A 22,306-nucleotide genomic window follows, 5' to 3' on the forward strand; every position below is an offset into this window, starting at 1 on the left:
TATCTCCAAACCCAAACATATAGGTCTAATACCTCCTACTCGGAACAACGATGCATTCGATACCAAGCAAAAGACTACATGATCGTTGGTGATACACTTTACCATCGTGGTGTCGATACAGTTCTGAGGAGGTGCCTCACCCACGAGGAGGCCGAAAAAGTCCTAAATGATTGCCATTCAGGCGTGTGTGGGGGGCATCAATTTGGTTACACTATGGTGTAAAAGATTTTATGAGCAGGATACTTCTGGCCAACAATGTTTAAAGATTGCATAACCGCAGTCAGAAGTTGCCATGCATGTCAAATCTTTGATCGAAAAACCAGAATACCACCCGCACCTCTGCAACCAATAGTTGTTGTTGGGCCATTTGCCAAATGGGGCATAGATTTCATGACATGTAACCCCACCTCAGCTGGGGGGCATGGGTATATCATAGTCGCAGTAGACTATTTTACCAAATGGGCCGAGGCGATGCCTACATTAAACAACAATGGCGAAACGACTGCCCTCTTCTTTTTCAATCATGTAGTCTCCAGATTCGGCGTTCCATAGGCCATAGGCGCAGATCATGGATCGCTTTTTTGCAATCACATGATGGTTGAGTTGTCTGCCAAGTTATGGCTGTCCCACGACAGCTCTACTCCGTATTATCCGCAGGCTAACGGACAAGTTGAGGCAATCAACAAGGTCCTGAAGCGGATGCTGCAAAGGATGATTGGAGTCCACAAAAGGAGTTGGCACTTGATCCTATACTCAGCCTTGTGGGCATACCGGACATTGGTGAGGAATGCAACCGGGTTTACACCCTTTCAACTGGTGTATGGCCTAGAAGCAATCTTACCAGTTCAGTGTGAAATCTCGTCCCTCAAACTCGCGGTCGACCTTCTCCCCAGAACTTCAGAAGAGGAGGCTCGTTTCTTGGAACTAATCCAATTGGATGAAACCCATCGTGATGCCGCTTTGGCTAATGAAGCCCATAAGAAACAAGTCAAGGCGCAGTTCGACAAGAATGTCAAACCTCGTGTCTTCTCAGAAGGTGACCTGGTCTTACTTTACGACCAGGAATCCGACAAATTGGGAGCAGGTAAGTTAAATCCTTATGGATGGGCCCCTATATTGTTAAACGTGTATTAAAAAAAGGAGCCTATGAGTTAGTAGATTATGATGGGATTCCACTAGCGCAACCTCGCAACGGGTTGTACCTTAAGCGTTACTATGCTTGACTCAAGATAGTAACCCCTATGATTTTGTTACATTTTTGTTTTTGCTAAGGGTAATTGTTTTGGTTAAGTGATCCACTTTTAAATTTGTTGCAGATGTCAGACCTATTGGAATCATTTGTTGGATATGCCAACGGAGCGAGTCATAGTTCGCGGAACCTATCTTCTGCAGCTTGGGCCATCTTCGATCCAAGCGACGAGTTAGTGAGTTTCAGAGGGGTATGTATTGGTCGGTCAACGAACAATATTGTTGAATACAGCATGTTGATAGAGCTCCTCTCTGATTCCATTACGCGTGGCATACACTGACTAGTTGTCAGGCTAGACTCACAACTCGTCATCCTACAGCTCACGGGTATCTACCCCGTACAGAATCCAGCTATCTATCACATGTTCCTAAGGGTCAATATTTTGGAAAGGCAGTTTGATTCTATTCAATGTCAACATATTTCCAGAAACTTAAACACATTAATAGACACATTGGCGAATTATGTGTTATATAGACATTTGCAACATTTATAAAAAAAGCATTTCATCAAATGTTTGCATCAAGATCACGTAACTCAACCAAAATAAAGCTCCGAAAATCAAAAAATATATATACAACTGTTTATGGTTCATACATAATGTTCTGTAACCAGGACAAAATCGATCAAATGACCAAAACTCAAAATGCTAGGGGGCACCCCAGTCTAATGATGTTGGTGATAACAAGTCACCACCTGTGCAATCATGCGTAAAAGCCTAGTCCATCGACTTGGCACGCTATTAGTATGTCGCTGTAACCTTAGGGGCAGCTCGTCGGTCCTCATGTCCAGAATAGCAAGAGTGAGGCCCTCGACCTGATCTTGGAATGCTGAAAGAGTCTCGGCCACATTAATGTCGTGAAGGATAGCCCTCCCCACAGACTCTCCTACTGGAGCGGCATCTGGTACTCTCAAACATACTACTGGCTGAATTGGTCCAATATCTGCATGGGCACATGAGTTTTGATTAGTCCTGATAGAAGAAAGCACAAGAACATTATAAAAAGAAATGATGAACAGAGATATGGTCAGAGAATTTACCGATAGCACCCCACTACACGCCAGTCGGCAACACCAAATCCAGGTCACCCCAGAAATCCATACCAGCATATGGATACTCAGAAAAAACCATCTCCTGACGATTGAACCACTCGAAAAAGGTATCAGAAAAGGAATCCTGGGACTGACCATCATGCCGGGCCATAAGGTCGACCCATCTCTGCATCCATGGCTCAGTCAATGGAGGTAAGCCAAGTGAGATGTACTGCGGTTGCATCAGTGGGATCTTTTCCAAGGCGAAAGCGGTCAAAATAGAACCATAGCTGAAGTTATTCAATTTTCCATTTTTTACCTTGGTCAGTTGTTCTTTCATCAAAGGAGTACTACGTCACAACAGTTGAACACCGTCGATTCAAGGAATTCCAAGGCGTACTGCATATAGGACCTGTTAGCCACGTGAAGAGCCGCACTACCAGACAGTCTAGAAAAAGTGAACAGAATGGTCCTCAAGGACCGGTCATTGACATCTCAGATGTTGATCTTGCCGTCCCTACTTGGCTGAGATCCCTTTCTGCAATACCAGCAAATATAATCTCTCACGGATTCGCCCCCATGGGCAGAACCTGATAGTGAAAGAGGGACACCATGCCTCGATAAACTGGTCAAAAAATAGATGTCCACGACAGTCAAGGGGATAGATTTTCCTCTGATCTGAAACACCTGGTTGGTAGGATCCCATGCATCGAGAAGATATTGCAACAATTTGATTTGTTGCCTCAGGGTAGTGGTCATGAAAGGATGGAGCGTAAGTGTATTGTAGTGGATGAGACACAGGTCGCTTTCCAGCTTGAAAAAACTTCGGATCCTCATGATAAAGCATTTCACCCGACATCAAAAGATTAACGACCTCATGCTTTAGGGGGCAACTGTTATAGACATTTTGGGCACTGCAACCCCAATCATAAATGTCCATAAACCAAGGGCTCCTAAGTCCCTAAAAGTGTTGTTCCAACCCCTAAAAGAACAAGGTCAACTGATTACAACATCTCCCAGAAGTTCTCCATGAAAAACTACTCAGAACTAGTCAAAATTGGACCATCTCACCTACTCCATGGTCAAAGCGCGCTGCATCCCACCTAAATGCACACGGGAGGTGCAATGCATACTGAAAAGCCCTTCTATGGGGTGTGATGGGCAAGAGTGGACAAATGGCAGGGTCAATCTGTGAGGTGGAGGATCATGGAATCTTCCAGAGACTTCTCCTGTGACACTTGCCTCTCTGCATTTGCCTAGGGATGAGTAAGAGATCATCAATCTCCAAGTGGAATCAAGAACTATCAGAGAGAGGACACTAATCAAATCTCAGAAGCTGACTCACCCCCTTGCAAACATCTATATATGGATCCCTCATCCTAGAGATCCAGAGGCTGGAATTTTGTATCTTGTAAGGAAGTGCTGTTGGTTTCTTGGTGTAACATCATAGTGTTGGGTGATCTAAGCTTTTCATGAGGTGAAGAAGGGATTTCTTGCTGAGAGCATGATTCTGGGTCAGAACAATTGGTTGTAATCCTCTTTGCTATTCTTTATTATTAATAAAGCTATTCGAGTTTTCCTCCACATTCTTGTATGATTGATGATATATGCATTTGTGTGGTCAACATATATCTGGTCCTATATTTTTTATGATAGTAGATCTTTGTTCTTGGATAGTGTTATTCTTCTTTGATTCTACAGGTACTCTTGAAACTGGGTAAACGAGGAAGCAAGTGGCAAAGGTATATCAGAAGGGAGAGGAATCAAGCAAGGAACCAAGCGCAAGACAGAGGTTGGTCTCCTTCTTTCCCCTCTTATCTACTTCTCATAAAGGAAAATGAAAGTGGTTTTAGTTTGTTTGTTTCTAAGGTAGCTACCAGCCTTAGTGGGACTAGTAGCTCTGCATAGACACCAGATTTCTCGATAACACTCATGCTAGAGATGCGAAAAAACTTGAACAGGCCACAGTTCCGCAGTGCAGTTACTGTAACCGGATCATGTAAAGCAAGCATGTCCTCTTCTTCATGCTCACGTTCTTGCCATGTAACAACCATTTTGCTCCGATAAATCTCTGCAAAACAAGCAAGAGAAGAGTCAGGATCCTGATTTGGAAAAAAACAGGCAAAAATCCCATGAGAAAACAGTGAAAAAATTTCCCTTTTCGCACCCATCGCACCCCCAGTAGTGTATTGGGTGGGATGCATACTGACTGGCCAATGGCCAAGCCAGTATGCATCATACCTTTCAATATAGGAAGGGTGCAATGGAGCCAGGGTGAATTTTTCAAACCCCAGAGGCTCAGAAAAACAGGGAAACATGCACAGAATTCAAAAAGGAAGGAATGCAATTGAAGAACTCAGGTTTAGCTCCTACCTGGTCCAGACAGTGCCGAGAATTGTCCGCAGAATCTCCTGAAATTAGCTGGTGAAAATCAAGGTGGAAAAGCACCTCCAGTGCTCCAACAAACCAAAGTTCAAATGAAATGGTAAAATGATGGGTAAAAACCACTTTTAAATTACTTTTCACGTAATTCGAGTAAAATATTAGTGTTTTAACTCATTTTGAAACATATATTGTTCATTTCTAATCGGTTTAATGAAGCAATTGAACAGGCGGTACAACCTTTGAAGGAACAAAGTGATTAATAATGAAATTAAATCGATGACCATTATCAAGAGTAGTTTTTATGTGGAGTTCAAGCTTGTTAAAAATTAAACATAAGCAATGAGCAAATGTTTCCCCCAGAGTTTAAGCTCATTAAAAAATGAACCAATTTCTGGTAAATAACCATTGTGAATGCATTATCATTAGCTTTTGAGCCTTGGTCGTGTTCTCATCATCACCTTCACTCTGTTTTAGCCGATCATTCACCTCCATTTGATTGTTTACCCCTTTTTGAGGAACAGTTGCGAAGAGTGATCCTATTAGCCATCCTTGTGACACTGCCATGACTGGAAAATTCCAAACCTTACCTGGAACCAGTTGCTACCTGAAATTATCACTCGTTCCTCAAAAATGAGTCTCCTTTAAGCTCTTTTCACCTGACTCGTAAAATATGAAAAGATTGCGAGCGATTGGCCTCTCCAGCTCGTTAAAGTGACCGGAACTGCTATCCCTCCTCTCGATTTTAATCTTTTTGGACCTGAGGGATTATTACACAAAAAGATCGAGCGCTTGTTTTGTTCGGCTCGTTAAAATTACCGAAAATTCATCCCTTTCATATTGTTTTATACTTTTTCAGACTTAAGGGATTATATGACGAGAAAGGATTATTAGAGTTTCCTTTACGTCCCTTTTAGACTCTCTACAATTGAAAAGGACCGAGTTATCTTTGTTGCTAAACTCGTTAAAACCGAATAGTGACAAACTTGTCCATACAGACAAAAACGAGTTTCACTGTCGCTAGGCTCATTAAAATATAGAGACGGGTTTGCCCGAAGGGAAAATTATAAAACAAGCATATGTTATCCTCCTCAAGCTTGACAAAAATAAAGAGGTACTGGTCAGCAATGACTGGGGAAAAATTGGGAAGAAAACTTGAAGAAACTTTATTGGTAGCAATTCGCTCTTGAACATGACACTTTCACTCCACATCCAAGTCGGGTTGGGTTGTTCCGTTCACTGGTCATATCACCATTGGTCTATCACACCATCCATATTTGGGGTTAACGCTACCAATCCATGTTTGTGTCGCTGGTATTTTCAAGAGAAGTCGCTCAGAGAATTCACCTATGTCTCATCCGTTGCAATACATTCACGCTCCATTCTTTCATGACCGCCATCCTGAACCCTGTATCATCAAATCATTTTCACCTCCAAAATCATTTACTCTGTTCCATGTTGTAGATGTGGGATTCATTAAGGCCCTCCTATGGCGGGTCGCTTCTTGTCGACACGAGCTCATTATCCAAGAAGTCGACTTAGGAACAACCCTTTCAGTACTTTGAAGCTTGCATGCCTCAATGGCAAGTTTCTCACTTTCGGCAACAGGTTTACATCAATGGCCTTCAACCGAAAGATTTTGCGCGGTGTTCGACGCCAAGTCCCTTATTCACACCACGTGAATTGTACTGTAAGTACCTTGAGGGTCATCATCATTATCGGTGATTCCTCTCGCGCCTGTTAACATCTTACATCATTGGATGGTAATCAGGTGATGTCTTTCCATGTTTGACTCCAGAACATCTTTCACATGGATCGACTTGTACTCCAAGTGAATATTGAATGAGTTTGAATACCCCAGATCTAGTTTCATCCATCCAGGCTATGATATATTCAGGAAAATAAAGACATCAAATGTACATTATTGCTGCACAGATGATCATCTGAATCAAAGGATGATGACTCTATTAGAATCATCAGTCTCCTGCAAAGACGGCTGTCTGTCTTATGTACATGAAAATGAATTTATAAATCTGAGCATGGGAATGCCCGCCTCAGCTAGATCATGAAAAATATTATGAAGATAATGTATTGTATTGTATCTTATTACAGGTTGCCTTCCAGCTCGAAAAAACTTCGGATCCTCATGATAAAGCATTTCACCCGACATCAAAAGATTAACGACCTCATGCTTTAGGGGGCAACTGTTATAGAAATTTTTGGGCACTGCAACCCCAATCAAACATGTCCATAAACCAAGGGCTCCTAAGTCCATAAAAGTGTTGTTTCATACCCTAAAGGAACAAGGTCAGCTAATTACATCATCTCCCAGAAGTTCTCCACAGGAAACTGCTTAGAACTGGTCAAAACTGGACCATCTCACCTGCTCCATGGTCAAAGTGCGATGCATCCCACCTAATGCACATGGGAGGTGCGATGCATACTGAAAAGCCCTTCTATGGGGTGCGATGGGCAAGAGTGGAAAAATGGCAGAGACAGTTTGCAAGGTGGATGATCATGGAATCTTCCAGAAACTTCTCCTGTGACAGTTGCCTCTCTGAATTCTCCCAGGGATGAGTAAGAGATCATCAATCTCGAAGTGGAATCAAGAAATATCAGCGAGAGGACACTAATCAAAATCCCAGAAGATGATTCACCCCCTGCAATCATATATATGGATCCCTCATCCCAGAGATCCAAGGGCTGGAATTTTGTATCTTGTAAGGAAGTGTTGTTGGTTTGTTGTTGAATATCATAGTGTTGGGTGATCTAAGCTTTTCATGAGGTGAAAGAAGGGCTTTCATGCTGGAGGATGACGCTGGGTCAGAACAATTGGTTGTAATCCTCTTTGCTATTCTTGATATTAATAAAGCTATTCAAGTTTTCCTTCACATTCTTGTATGTTTGATGATATATGCATTTGTGTGGTCAATATATTTTTGGTCCTATATTGTTTATGATTGCAGATCTCTATTCTTCAATAGTATTATGCTGATTTGATTCCACAGGTGCTCTTTGAAGCTGTGTAGATGAAGGAAAAGTGGCAAGGATCTGTCAGAAGGGAGAGGAACCGAGCAAGGAAGGTTGGTGTCCTTCATTCCCCTCTCATCTACTTCTCATAAAGGAAAACGAAAGTGGTTTTAGTTTGTTTGTTTCTAATATAGCTACCAGTCTTAGTGGGACTAGTAGCTCCGAGTGGACACTAGATTTCCCGATAACAAGGAAGCCTATGTGTGGGGGGGAATATTTTCAGGTGGTTGTTGCTATTCGAGGAATATGATTTTGAGGTAATTGTAAAGCCAAGATGCCTGAATGTTGGTCCTGATCACTCCAAATATATAATTCAATTTTTGTCTACAGGTACAACTCCGGAAGGATATTCGACGCAACAGAAGAAAGAACTGGTGGTCTGGGTGGCTGGATTTTGTGTGATCATTAGACACTTATACAAAATCAGCTCTAATGAAATATTGCATAGATATGTCCTGGAGGATGAATGACTAAGCATTCTTGTAGAAGCACATGGAGGAGTAGCGGGAGGACATTATGCAGGGAGAGAGACTACACTGAATATACTGCACGCATGACTTTGGTGGCCTATGGTGCATAAGGACTCTAAGACCTATTGCAAGGCATGTGATGTTTGTTAGAGAATGGGGAGATCATCACAGAGGGATGAAGTGCCACTAAATCTGCAAGTGACATTACAGGTGTTCAATCAGTGGGTGATAAACTTAATTTGTGGGTCTAATTCAGCCACCAGGGAAAAAGATGGGGGATAGATACATTATTACAATGAATTAATACTTGAACAGGTGGGCGGAGGCACAACCCGTCAAATAATGTAACACAACTATAGTCGCTAAGTTTATCTTCGAGTTTATTTTCTCTCAGATCAGCTACCTTAAAATTTTAATAGTGATAGGGGCATGCACTTCATAAATGAAACAATTTCTATGATGCTTAAGGAATTCTAGGTATATCATTAGAAGAGTACACCTTATCACACTCACGCCAATGGCATAGTAGAAGCCTTCAATAAAATTCTAGAGAGCGCTTTGACAAAGATATGCAATGCGAAGCGAAATCACTGTGATGTGCACATACCAACAGTGCTTTGGGCGTACAGGACTGCTTGTAAGAAGTTGACAGGCCAAACCTCGTTTAGATTGGTATATGGGCAAGAGGATGTAATTCCCATGGAATATATTGTGCCCAGTTTGTGGATTGTAACACTAACAGAAATGGATGATCATGATACCATGGAGGAGTGACTCGCGCAGCTGGTAGAACTGGAAGAGGATCAATTCGTAACAAGATTTCATCAACAAGTGTGGAAAGATAGTGAAAAGGCATGGAATGATCATCATATAAAGCATTTCACCTTCAAGATTGATGATTTAGTGTTGCTTTATGACAATAAGTTTACAAAATTCCCCGGGAAATTTCAAATGCATTGGCTAGGACCCTATGTTGTTAAGGAAATTACAGATGGTGGTGCAGTTCATCTCGTGAAGCTGAATGGGGACTTATTCCTAGGAAAAGTCAATGGAAGTTGATTAAAGTTGTATAGTGGTGTTCCCACCCCCTGTGCAATGACTATATGATTGCAGGATAGTCTCAGTACTCCATGAAACTACAAGGAAGTACAAAACTATAAACTACACTTCCAAAAAATTGGAAAGTCAAAGTAAGGGGGTTGTGCTACGGATTGGAGTAAGGTGACGAGGGGAGCTATGCCACAACATTGGGTACTGCAAGACCTAGCCAAAAAGTGACTGTTGGAAGCACTGTAGATGATTGGATGGTGGAATTTTTGTTGAAAGGAGTGGGGAAGATGCATTTATGGAGCATATATTTGGAAATTTGCAGCCAAATATGCATTATTGATCGGAAATTGGAGGGAATAGTTGGATTTGAATTCAAATTCATCTATAAATATGGCATGTTGCTTCACATTCGAACACTTTTCTTCCTGAGAGTTTGCCTTAAGATTTTTCACCGTGCCTTGTGCCAAGAGCAGAACTATATGTTTAAGCCAGATTGGGAGGAACTATTTTCATGACCAGGGTTGGAAAATGTGCCTAAATACTTTCGTAAGAGTTTTCTAGACAAAATGAATGCAACTCCCCTTGAGACATAGGAAACCCCATCTGTCCCTATAGGATTTTGGGCAATGGTTCCTAGGTCTCCTAGATCTAAGCCTTCTGCATCCAAGGTAGAAGATAAGAAGGAGAAGAAGCCTCAGCAGGTCCTAGTGAGGCAGTCACCGCAGAAAAACCCCACGGAAATACGCCAGAAGGGGAAGATGGATAGAGATCAGTAACCGACAGAGCCAATGGATTTAGATGAAGAAGAACTACATGAAGGCATAGAGGAAATTGATGCTGAGGAGGGTGAGTCAATGACTCGGCTGCCAAAGTATATTCTGTCGTGAAAGGCCATGAATAAAGTACTAAAAGATCCAGACAACTCAAAGTTCATGGTGTCCATGCCACTATTACCAGAGAAGGTGGTGTTTGAGGGCATGTTATTGGCTTGCATACCAACACTCAAGATGGAGGATTGGGACTTAGGGGAACATGAGAAGTTCCCTTAGTTGGTGCTGATAAAATACCTCTCCAAGATATATTAAGAAGAGTCGGAGGTCACGTAGATGGAGCCAATGAAATGGGTAGATGGTGTTGGGGCCATGGAGCTCCTAAACATGCTTTGGGTGGCATACTTCATTTGAACTAGCATAAACTCTATATGTGTAAGCCAATTGCTCACACTAGTGCATGATGGGTGTCTCTGGATGGGAGAACCCATCTGATAACAGACATGTTAATCCATCGGATTACATTGCTTCCATACCAAGGAGTGGATCCTGCCGAGGCGTTTGGAGGAAAAAAGCAAGAAAAGAAGCTCATATACCAAATGAAGAGCGAGTTTGGCCTCGCATGGATACTTCATCCGCTCTATCTCGAATCCCATAGTGAAATTTTCCGCGTAGATATTTGTGGGGAAGATAATGCGTAAGTTTTGTGCAGATGAAGTACAAACACTGATTATCTCTTTGGCTGCCCAGTGGGCCAAAGGAGTCTAGTATAATTGGGCTCGACATTTATGCAAGGAGTTTCTGGAGAATTGTAGGGAGGCCCAGGATGAGGGCAAGGCATTCCATTACGCCTGGTTGTTGTTACTGATAGCACTGGTGGCTTGGAGGATCCCTAAGGATAGTCAGTTTCCTCCACATGAATAGGACCTTTTAGAGGCAGTGAAGTTCGCTTCACTATGGTCTACCAACAACCCCGTGTGCATCATAGAGGCGAAGATCATTTGGGTCCTTTTTGAGATGGAACTAAGGATAGTGGTTAGCAAAGGCTAGCTATCACCCACATTGTACACGTAGTATGAAACCATAGCTAACTTCAAAGAGGATTTCCACAATCTGTATATTCACACGAGGAGAGATCCCATGAGGACATGAGACAAGTTGCCTTACTTGGTGGTTGAGGAGGATATAGCAGGGGTCATCAACAAGTGGCCAAGTGACTGGATCACCAATTTAGATGTCGACGCAAGTACCAGTAAGACCATTGAGGGTTCCACTACGTAGAGGATGACAACAGAGAAGAAAAAAGAAGCACAAACGGCTTCCACTTGGGAAAAAGTTGCGCAGAAGAAGGAAATTTTTGCACGAGAGAAAGAAGTGACAGCCAAAAAAAAAGCAACACAAGAGATCACGACATCCCAGGCCACCATCGATGTTGAGGAGTCAGACACATAGAAAACATTGGAGGAGGAAGGAACAAAGGAAGAAGAGGAAGGGGGTGTGGAGTTAGAATCCCCCTTCATGGTCAAGAAAAGGAATAAGCAAACCTCAACTGGGCCACACAAGAAACAAAAGTCTGACCGATCAGCAAGTGTGACCCCTCTGGTCCTCACTGAAGGGGACTTAAATGAGATAGATGTGGTCTGTGACATGACAATAGACCTTTGGGGCTAATTTGAGGAATAGTACCAGTAGGTGCTAGGAAAGGTTCAACATGATTTACGTGAGTTGGAGGTCCAAACAAGTATGTTAGATGCGAGTGTGGGACAAGTGAGCGGAAAGTAGGGGAGCCTGAATCAAGTGAGCAGGTCCGTTCTAGTTACAGACACGAATTTGGATCTTGGTGCTATTCAGTTACCAAAAGAATCCCTATGTGCCAAAACATAAGAAGAAAGAGCCCAACTGATGCATATGAAGATCTCGAGCTTAAATCTCTTGACACTCCCTATCTAGACACCGCATGAACTACACTAAGGGGTGTCCAATGAATTGCCGATTCAGGAGCAGCACGCACTACTGGTTATCAGTGAAGTTAAGGCAAAAAACTAATAGACTTTTGAGGAGAAGGCACAAGTGCTTAAAGAGAAAGAGGAAATTACAGCGTGGAGCCAACAGTTGGAAGTAGCCATTGCACATGCCTACAGTGAGCTTCTAGAGCTCAAGATTTTGGTAGAAGAGACCTACATGGAGAAGATCCAAAAGCTGGCCTCTATTGTAAATGATTCCAAGGTTGAAATTGGACGAGTCCAGTTTGAGATGCAGTTCTAGATATCAGAGCTAAAATTAAATCTGTAGCCAACAACCAACCATAAGTTAGAGAGAAGCATAAAGCTGCTATCAAAGAAGGCATGGCCACCTTGGAAGAAGCAGTCAAGGGCTGCATTGAGCTATTTGAGCAAGCCATGGAGCTATGGACCTTGGTGCAGGAGGATCCCAATCTGCAAAATATTGGGGCAGATATTAGGGAAAGTTAGAGGTAGTTCAATGAAATCTGCTCGACTGCACAAACTTTGGCACTAGTACAAAGGTTCACTTGGTTGAAAGAAGGGATGCTCATCCAGAATGAAATTGATGAGCTGCACTGCAAGGAAGCGATTATATCTTCACAGAAACAACCATGGATAGATGAGGCCAGTGAGTTGACTCTGTTAGTACAGAGTAAGCTCAAAGGGATGCAATAGACTCAAAGGACCATGGGCCTTGTGGTTGAAGGTCCAACCACTGAAATGTTGGTCGAGGAAGTACAACAAGATGCTACGCAAGGAACAACAGACCTGTAGGTTTTGAAGCTGGAGTTCTGTGAACTGTAGGTAAAGATCGAGGTGCCAACAGAGTGACTCAAGGACGAGTCACCAAAATTGTGTTGGGGGCCTGTTGAGACAGGGTCCCCTGGGGTCAAAGTTTGTCATTAATCTTTGTATGTGTGTACTAAAGTCTCCGCATTTCGAGGGAGTGGAGCACGAAGGTCAGAGGAGTCAAAAGGGGCTTTATTCCCTTAGTTTTTTAGATGATATGGAGTTTTGTGACCCGTCCGTGGTCCGCGGACCATGGTATTGTGAAAGAGAAAGATATATAAAGGAGTCATAGCAAGTCTAGAAAGTAACTTGAATAAAAGATCATTGTATGGGCAAGTAAGCTAAGGCAGGAAAGTCCATTTCCTGTACTTAGGCAAAGGGGAAGGCTCCTGTAAGTAAGTGCGCGGAGACCTTGGTATGTCCACAGGCTGAGTGTGAGGGCCCCTGCAGCTAAGTGCATAGGGAAGAAGAGTCTATAACATAAATATTATATTAATAAAAGATTGTTTTGAAGCCATACTTGTGTATCTACGCATCTATCTTTACTTGTGCAGTCTCTATATTTTCACTCTGTTATCCGAACTTATATGAATGAATGTTTAATTAATGCATGAAAGTATATCAGCTTAATTGATTGATGTTATGAATGTTTAAAGCCCTTCGTGAAGGTTTAGGTTATGTTCCTGCAAGTTACTGCAATTATCTGTATTTTAAGGGTTAGGGTTCGCGAAGACCAGAATAAGCCCTAGGAACAACAGAAGCCCATCTCACTGACCTCTAGATGCAGAAACATGGTTATGTCATCCCCCAATACTGCTTCAGGTGAGACTGCATCCTGCACTATGCAGATTGTTCTTGAAAGGGCCAACAATTTAGGGTTTTTTTGGTTGGTGCAAGTAACTTTGAACCTAAGTCAGGACCCTTGAAGCCAACAATTATCCTGTCACTTCGCTTCTCGTGGGAATTTTTTTACATCCTTTATGTTCCAGTTGTTGATGGTTGATAGGCCCCTTAATGCTTTCCTGCCTAGTGCCTACAAACAAGAGTTGTGACCATGCTCTACCGCTTGCCACTCACTATTTGTTGGTGTGCACAACACTTTAATAGTCAAGTAGTGATTGATAGATAAGATCATCATTTGATAGTGCTTCCATTTGATGGGAAAACCTTTATCCAATGCTTCACATCTTGTCACTCTATCACTCCACCTTTTTAAACTTATAAAAAAACTTTAACACTAATTTTATTTTTCAAAACGATTCCATGTTATAGAGCTCGAGGTTTCTGTAGCTTTTATCCATGTACAGAAATTACTTGCACATGAATTCTAAAAACAAAAAATAAACAATGACGAGAATATAAAACAAATAGACAGATATTTTCCCTTGGGTCCCAAAACCAAGACTACGAGATTGATTTTTCATTATATTCCTTTCAATGTTACAATACATATATGTACATGCTAAAGCATTCATAAACCCCAATCCATTAACCCTGGATTAGAACATAACCGTAGTTCCCTTAACCATATCTACAAAATACCATGGGAAGAAAACCATCTCGTGCAAAATCCATGCAAAAAACCATAGCTAGGTCCGCCCACCTAATATAGGGTCCAAAACTTTTTCCTCGGGCACTGCCCCAGACCCTATAAAGGGGGACTACCACCCCCTTGAACCCCCCCAACAGGGGGGGCTACACCCCCCTTGTGACCCCACATAAAAGACAAGATAAATAACACGGTCACCAATTAATTTAAAATACACATAGTGATCCACTTTGCTTCTGGTGAAGTAAAGTCCCCGTATAAATGTATCAATTTTTTTATACCACATCGTTAGTGATTGTTTTAACCCATACATAGACTTTTTTTAACTTGCATACCAATTATTTCTTTCCCTTCACCACAAAACCTTCAGGTTTCTTCATATATATATCTTCTTCCAGATCCCCGTGAAGAAATGATGTCTTCACATCCATCTGTTCTACCTCAAAATCAAAAGTAGTAGAAATAGATAAAAGTAATCTAATAGAAGTTACCTTCGCAACAGGAGAAAAAATATCACCAAAATCAATTCCTTACACCTGGGAATAACCTTTTTCTACCAACCGAGCTTTTTATTTCTCCACCTTTCCTTTTGCACTCATCTTCTTCTTAAACACCCATTTTCTTCCAATGGGTTTCCTTCCAGCTAGAAACTCCACCAGATCCCTAGCCTCATTTTTGTCTAAAGATTCCATTTCATCAACCATGGCCTCTTTCTAGAGTTTTGCATCCTCTGAATCTACTACCTTCGTGACAGTTATGGAATCATCGTCGGTAATATATAAATAATTTTTTTAACAAAAAATAGATGGACTATACCTTACTAGTTGCCTTCTATCTCGAACTGATCTTCTCACAACTGGAGTTTGTGGCTCTTCATATTTTGATTCCTCTTTGTTGAGAAATGGTAACAAGAGAGTCCATTTTAATTTGTCCTTGAAATAAACTAGAAATTAAATTCCAATTCTATTCTCATAGCAACTTAAAATAGTTAAATTAAGTTTATTAAACTTACTTAGGAAATTCGAGTTGGAAGTCTTTCGGTCGTCATGTGTATGTTCTCCCTACTTTGTAGGAGTCTAGTATGAGTTATTTGTGAGTTGTAAAATAGAAGACTCAGTTTCATGAGTTAGTTCAGTTAAATTAGTTCTCAAACTGATTGAGAGAACTAATACTGAGTTAATAGTCAATGGTGTCACTAATGAACTCCACTGGTACTACTCTAGTTAACTGAATATTTATTCATCTGAAGCTCATGCATGTTGATTCTGAGAAAGACCCAGTTGAGACTAGAGTGCAGGGACAATGTACTATTTGTTTTAGATTTTTATGAGTTGCACTGATAGTGCATGGATTCAGGAATTGATCCTTAATGGATTGCGCAATTTTTAGAGGCTTTATTTCCCTTTAAATACAAGCTATCCTCCATAGGAATTACACATTGGAATAGAGACTTGGAGAGCTTGTGAAGAGGCTAAGATTTGGCCTTGAGATTTCTTATGAGTTGGAGATTGAATTTTTTGATTGCTGGGATTGTTCTTGAGAGAACAGGAATTGTAATTTCATCTTGATTTTCCAGATTAACACAAAATAGATAGTGGGGTTTTGAGTTGTGGTTTTCCCGGGATATTTATTTTGTTATGTGCCTTGATTCTCTTCCTCTATTTGTTATTGTTTTCTCGATGTTTATGGGATTCCGATGTAAAGATTAGAAGTATATTATTGTCTCTTACTTTAGAAAATTGCATTAGCTTGTGAATCTACGAGATCTTCTACATGGTATCAGTGCAAGATTGTTTTTTCGGCCGAGAGTTTGTAGAGCAGATCTAAAAATTTCTGTGCAAAATTTTCAAAAAAAAAAATTGCATATCTGGATTCCTTGGGAAAAGATACCCAAATTCAAAAATAAATTGGTTGAATCAGAGTTCGGATGAGGGAGTTATCGCTGATTTAAAATAATCTCTCTGAAGGAGATTTCGAAGTTTTGAGTTTCTCGGTTACAAGTGAAAGTCGAATTTGCAATACATACTTTAGGATCGATAGATGGCATTCCATGGGTTGAGGCTTGAGTATTCCTTGGAAGGCAACTCAAATTTCATAACTTGGAGGGATATGATGGAGGTTGTGCTAGAGGACAATGGCTTGAAGGAATTTGTTGAACAAGCAATTCCTAAGCCAATAGCTACTGATGCACAGAACTTGGCCGAGTGGAAGAAGTGTGTGGTGAAGGCAATGTGTATAATCATTGAGGGAGTTCAAGATCATATTGTCTCGTGTCTCCATGGAAAGGAAATATTGCATGCTATGTGGAAAACATTGACAAACTTGTATCAGAATAGCAGTGATCAAAGGAAGTTGGCACTAAAGGATAAACTTCGTAAAATCAAGATGGAGAAAGGTGAGACGATTCCAAAATAATTGACCAAGTTCACTCAATATCGGGATGACCTTGGAAGTGTTGGAATCACGGTTTCTGAGTAGGATATGGTGAGCCTTGCTCTTCTTGGAATCCCAAAGAGTTGGCATAGTTATCAGGACTCTGTCAATGGTCAGGAGAAGCTGCCAGATTGGGAACGACTATGGTCAAATTTGATGCAGGATGAGATCAGGAGGAACACCAGGGATGGCTCTTCATCAAATACTAATGATGAAGAGAACTATGCCTTAGAGATTAAGGCGAGGAAGGGAAAAGGTAAAATTTCCCATTCCAAATCATATTTTTATAATGGAGGTAAGAAGAAGAACATGATGAAAGTTAAATACTTTCATTTTCGCAAGATGGGACACTTTGCTACAACCTGTCCATTGAAGAAGTCCAAGGAGAAGTCCTCAGGAGGAGTAGTGGGTGAGGCCTTGGCCTCCCAATTCGAATTGGAATTTTCCCTCATTCCATGCTTAGTGTATTCAATGATGGGAAGTGTCTGTTACTTAGAAAATGGAGCTTCATTCCACATGACTGGCGACAAAGAGTTATTTAGTGAACTGGAGGAGAAAGATCTCAAGTTGCATATCGAGATGGGTGACAATGGTAAGTGTAGTGTTGCTTGTTTGGGCACTATTACTTTTCAGAGGGAGCATGGGGTTCCACTCACCTTGAATAATGTTATGCATGTATCCAGACTGACGAAGAACTTCGTATCTGTTTCTATGCTTGAGGATAGAGGCTATGATGTGATCTTTTTGAAAGGAAAGGCGTTCCTGTGACACATAGCCATGGGTCAAGTAAAGAAGATAGGGCTTTTAGTTCAGAATCTCTATAAGATAGAGGTAGAGGATTGTGCTTCTTTGAGTTCAAAAGTAGAAAAGATGTTGAGCCGAGACACCGACGAGTTGTGGCACAGGCGATTGGGCCACTTGCATCATGGGGCTTTGAGGTTATTACAACAGATCTCTCCCGGTCTTCCCAAAAGTATGCTTGAGGAAGTTGATACATGCAAGGGTTGTATTTTTGGAAAATACACCAAGTCTTCCTTTGGAGACAGAGGCAGTCGAACAGAGTCTATTCTGGAGAGATTCCATTCAGATGTGTGTGGACCATTCTCGACAGCATCCACGACCAAACAAAGGTATTATGTTATATTTGTTGATGACTATTCTCATAAATGTTGGGTATTTTTAATGCAGAAAAATGATCAAACTTTCACAAAGTTCTGTGAGTTCAATGCATTGGCAGAGAAAGTGTATGGCAAGAAAGTTAAATCTTTATGGAGTGATAACGATGGTGAGTATGTCTCTAATGAGTTTAAGAACTTATGTGCAGTGAAAGGGAATAAACGAGAGTTGATGACACCCCATAACCCTCAACAGAATGGAGTTTCCAAGAGGAAGAATAGGAGCATAGTGGGGGAAGTAAGGTAGATGTTGAATGATAAGGCCCTACCACTACACTTGTGGGTTGAGGCATGCAACACAACAATTTATGTTCAGAACCATGGCCCACATCGGATACTTGAGATGAAGACACTAGAGGAGGCTTATTCCAGTAAGAGACCAGATGTTGGTCACTTCAGGATTATTGTGTCATCGGTTTATTACCATGTGACCAAAGATGCATAGAAGAAGCTTGAGCCAATAACAAAGTTGGTGATATTTGTGGGGTGCACTGATACACCCCAAAACTATCAGGTGTACATGTCGACTACTCAGATGACAGTGGCTCGCAGGGATATCAAGTTTGATGAGAAGAAGGCCATGTGAGTATCCCTTGAGAGGGAGCTTGAGCTACATGCAGATGAAGAGATTTTAGTTCCTAAGGTTGAGGGGCCTTAGATTGATGTGGAGCAACCAAATGTAGAGGTTTACAGAGTGGATACATCCACTCAGGTAGAGTCTTCCAGAGAGGGAAGAAAGTGCAATGGAGAGGTTCACAAATTGTTGTATGACGCATGGGAGAATGTGGAAGCACCCTATTCTCATCAAGACAGAGGAGGTCACTAGAGAGGTACATTGGATACATGGCACTTATGGGTGCATATGTTTTGATAGAGCCATCTTCCTTTCAGGAGGTAGTGCAGCAGGCGGTTTGGGTTGATGCGATGGTGGAGGAGTATGACTCCATAGTTCGAAAAAGTGTTTGGGATGTGGTCATGAGACCAGATGACAAGTTATTTCTGAGCTCCCGTTGGATTTACAAGGTAAAGAAAGTTGCAGATGGTAGTGTGGAGAAGCATAAGGCTAGATTTGTGGCCCATGGCTTTTCACAGGTGAAGGGGATTGACTATGATGAGACTTTTGCTCTTGTTGCAAGGTATTCATCAATCGGATATTTTTTGGCACTATCAGCACAGATGGGTTGGATGATTCATCAGATGGATGTGAAGACTACCTTCCGCAATGGCATGATTAAGGAAGAGGTGTACAGAGAGCAGCCCAAAGTTTTGAAACCTTGAACCGTGAGTCACATGTGTGCAAACTCAAGAGAACATTGTATGGGCTAAAGAAGTGCCCCATGATTGCTACACCAGGATAGAAAGATACTTCACTGGGTTGGGCTTCACGACGAATGAAGCGGATGTGAACCTGTATCACATAGTGGTAGAAGGTAAATTGTTAATCATTGTAATTTATGTAGATGATCCCATAATGAAAAGTGATGAGAAGCTCATCAAATATTGCAAGGAGGACCTTGCAAGAGAGTTTGAGATGAAGTACATGGGGCTCATGCATTACTTTCTTGGCTTGGAGGTATGGCAACGAGGTGGGGCATTCTTTGTATCTCAGGGCAAGTATGCCAATGAGATACTCAAGGGATTCCGCATGGAGATCAATAAACCCATGGAGACTTCTCTAGTTGGTAACTGGAGGAAGGAGGATGCTACTTTAGGGGAAGTAGTGGAAGCTACAGTTTACAGGTAGCTTGTGGGTTCACTCATGTACTTGGTGAACACACGACTGGACATGTGATATGAAGTTAACCAGCTTAGTTAAGCGATGGTTAGGACTACCAAGATGTATTGGATGGTGGAAAAGCATGTATTGGGATACCTCAAAGGAACTACTCAATTTACGTTATGGTACATATGAACAAAGGGAGTGAAGCTTCAAGGCTTCACTAATGCATATTGGGCAGGGAGTCCATCCGACAAGAAGAACACATCAGGAGGGATCTTCAATATTGGGTCAATAGTAGTTTTTTGGTATAGCAGGAAATAGAGATTGCTTGCACTCAGTTCAGAAGAGGTAGAGTACATGGCTGCAAGTCAGGAAACATGTGAGGGATGGATGAGGCAGATCCTGGTTGTTTTGTTTGGTTAGCAGATGGATCCGATAGTGATTTATTGTGATAATCAAAGTTGTATCAAACTCTCTGAAAATGAATTTTTTCATGACCAGTCCAACCATATTGATATCTAGTATCATCATCTCAGAGATTGTGTATTGAGGCAGATCATGTTGTTAGATTACATTCCCACAGAGGAGCAAGATGCTAACATCTTGACAAAGGAATTGTCAAGATGTAAATTTGAGTTTCATAGAGATAGGATCGGGGTATTGATAATACCTTTCTTGTTGAGAGGGAGTGTTTAGAAGTGGAAACAAGAGAGTCCAGTTTAATTTGTCCTCGAAATAAACTGGAAATTAAATTCGAATTCTATTCTCATAGCAACTTCAAATAGTTAAATTAAGTTTATTAAACTTACTTAACTTAGGAAATTCGAGTTGGAAGTATTTCGGTCATCATGTGTATGTTATTCCTACTTTGTAGGAGTCCAGTATGAGTTAATTGTGAGTTGTAAAATAGAAGACTCAGTTTCATGAGTCAGTTTGGTTAAATTAGTTCTCAAACTGATTGATAGAACTAATAGTGAGTTAACAGTCAGTGGTGTCACTAATGAACTTCACCAGTTCTACTTTGGTTAACTGAATATTTACTCATCAAAAACTAATGCATGTCGATTCTGAGAAAGACCCAGTAGAGACTAGAGTGAAAGGGCAATGTACTATTTGTTTTAGACTTTTTTGAGTTGCACTGATAGTGCATGCATTCAGGAACTGATCCTTAAGTGATTGCACAATTTTTATAAGCTTTATTTTCCTTTAAATACAAGCTATCCTCCATAGGAATTACACATTGGAATAGAGACTTGGAGAGCTTGTGAAAAGGCTAAGCTTTGGACTTGAGCTTTCTTATGGGTTGGAGATTAAATTTTCTGAGTGCTAGGATTTTTCTTGAGAGAACAAGCATTGTAATTTCATCTTGATTTTCCAGATTAATACAAAACAGATAGTGGGGTTTTGAGTTGTGGCTTTCCCTGGATATTTATTGTGATTCTCTTCCTCTATTGATTATTTTTTTCTCAATGTTTATGGGCTTCTACTGTAAAGAGTAGAAGTAGATTCTTGTCTCTTTCTTTAGAAAATTGCATTAGCTAGTGAATCTACATGATTTTCTACACTCTTTTGTTGTAGATTCTGATTCTTCCTCCTTTAGCTCAAACTCTATCTTATCATGTTCCTTTAGTAGGACTTTATGTTTAATAACATCTTTCTCCTCTTTAAACACCACATGTTGGTTGTACAGAACCTTACTTGTTTCTGGGTTCCAAATCTTATGACCTTTTAAACCATCCTTATACCAAATAAAGATGCACCTTTCAGATTTACTATCCAACTTGCTTCTTTTGTCCTTTGGAACATGTACATATGCATCACAACCATATACCCTCAGATGTGAAAGGGAGCATTTATTACCAATCCATACCTCATGCGGAGTCTTATCCTCAAACACATATGAAGGTGATCTATTAACCATGTAACATGCAGTCTCCACTACCTCTGCCCAAAATTCTTGTCCTAACCTAACACCACTGAGTATGTTTCTTGCCCTTTCCATCAACATCCTTTTCATTCTTTCTGCAACTCCATTTTGCTAAGGTGTGTATGGAGTAGTCCTTTTCCATGATATGCCACACTTTTTACAAAACTCTTCAAATTCCTTCTTGCAGAACTCTCCATCATTATCTGTCCTCAACACCTTTATCTTCTTCTCTATCTGGTTTTTGGCCAGATTCTTAAATTATTTAAAGCTGTCAAACAATTCATATTTCTCCCTGAGGAAGTATATCCATGTATTCCATGAGAAGTCATCTATAAATAATGCATCGTACACAGACTTACCCAAACAATTTGTCGTGACGGAATCAGTCAAAAGTGCGGACACAACCGACCTTCCTAGAAGTCTAAGACATTCTAATGACAAACAAAACAAACTGGAGCTATCTTTCTCTAAATACATCTTTTAAAACATGAAAACTACAAGTGTTTAGGCTTACCTTATTCCAAAACGCTGCTGTTGTAGTCCGTCCTTGCCGATCCGGATGAGCTCCTCCTTCACATCAATTCCTGCAACCACAAACAATCAAACAATTACCAAGCACTTGCATCTCATATAATAAAACATATATTCAACATGCAGACCAAGGAACACATGAAATAACTCATTAACACAAGCTATTGAGAAAAATGAACCAGTTTGTATTAATAACGAA

Source organism: Pinus tabuliformis, chromosome 2_2 (genome assembly GCF_031772625.1).
Source record: "Pinus tabuliformis cultivar Carrire ecotype Pingquan chromosome 2_2, CPIR1, whole genome shotgun sequence".
NCBI lineage: Eukaryota > Viridiplantae > Streptophyta > Pinopsida > Pinales > Pinaceae > Pinus > Pinus tabuliformis.